Here is a 1768-nt window from a genome sequence, read left to right as displayed (position 1 = left end):
CGTCTCATGCCTATTGACAGGTGCCCATTTACTGTGGCTTCTCCATGAAGTCACATGATAATTACAGATAATGATGGTCTTTAAAAACAGCCTTTTCCTGCTGGACTCGGTGCCTCCAGCTCCAGAACACACAAACCAAGCGCCTAAAATACACCCCAACCTCTCCGGCCTACATGGGCGGGCTGGAGGGAAGAAAGAACTCTGTCGCTGTTCGCTTCAGATGCAGCCTGTCATTAAAATAAATCAATAGCTCTGCGTTCATTTTCTGTGTCCTTGCATCATCAGTTCTGGATGTTGCACTGCAGTCAGCTGGCTCTGCTCACTGCTGATCACTGCTGTTTATACACAGGAGGCTGGAGCTGTAGAGGGAGGAAGGAAAGTAGAATGATGGCCGAGCAGATGTTAAATGGAGGCTGCATGGACTCATATATACAGTATATACACTACTGTATATATATATATATATACTCATTACTCATCATTTCAACTCTACTACTGGCTTAAAATCACTTTTCTTGATTAATTTTCAAGTAATTACTTAATTTAAAATAAATCAACTTCCAATAACATTGTACTATTACTCTTTTTGTCACATGACCAATCTCGTTCTTGTATATTTAACATTTGGTCTTAATAATTTTAACTTTTTGTCTGATAAATATTTTTTTTTCATTATTTAATTTAAAATGATTCCACAAAAAGTTATCTTTATTATTATAACATCATTCACTTTTTTTAAAATCTCAAAAATTGATCGTAAAATAATGTACTGAAACTTACATTTTTGTACTTCTTTTATAAATATAACCGATATCTTATCCATTAATTTGATACAGTAAATTATACTCCATATAATCCAAAAGCATTTTTATTATTTGACTTTTATTAATAAGCTTTTTTAATCATGCAATTCAGAATCTAATCAAAATAATACCAAACACAGGGGCTCTTGTTTTAATTTAGCCAGAGACAATATAGAACATTAACTAATGGAGCAGCTTCAGAACACCAAATACTTCAAAACTAAACTAAACTAAAAAACCTGTGTGTAATTTCAGCCCTGACTGGCTGCTCACCACAGGAAAAGCTCAGCCTTCACATTAGCAAGTTCAAATTAAAAGAGAACAGTGCAGCAGCCGAGGCCTTCATCATTACGGGCTTCCTCTGACAAGTCTGAGGTTTTTGAAATTCTGGCAGGCCACAAAAGTGACATTCTGCTCAGAGCGTGGATGAAAGAGTCTCTGTGTCTCCGTCAGCCGCCTGTCATCACGGAGGAGCCGGTGGGGTCGCCTTACAAAAGCCACCGCCGACACCAGCTCAGAGAAATACATTAATACTTGTTTATTCTGTCGCTCAGTCAAACGTCACGTGACGCCGTACGCAGACACCTCTTTGAAGACGGGCGTCCGTGTTGTAACGTAAATGGTATTCGCGGCTCATCGGAACTTTAAGTGTTGTTTTATGCATGTTGACACTTTATATCACACACAGGTGGATCTGCAGATGTGTTCCTCGGGAAATGTGCCTGAAAACATTGACTTTTAGCAAAAACAATTCCAGGAATTCCAGGAACATTTCCTGCAGGAAAAACAGTAAAGTCAAAGATGTTCAAAGAAGAAAAATAGAAAAGAAAGCACAACGTTAAGATTCTAAAATGATTAAAAGCAGTGTCTGTAGAGTGATATGTGTAAACACAGTACTGACAAGAGACAGACGCTAAAAATACACTGGGATCAAGGGTTACCCATGGGAAGAAGGTGTTTCTGTG

This window comes from Cynoglossus semilaevis, chromosome 12 (assembly GCF_000523025.1).
Source record: "Cynoglossus semilaevis isolate Cse_v1.0 chromosome 12, Cse_v1.0, whole genome shotgun sequence".
In the NCBI taxonomy this organism is placed as follows: Eukaryota; Metazoa; Chordata; class Actinopteri; order Pleuronectiformes; family Cynoglossidae; genus Cynoglossus; species Cynoglossus semilaevis.
Note: the sequence above shows the minus strand (reverse complement) of the source record.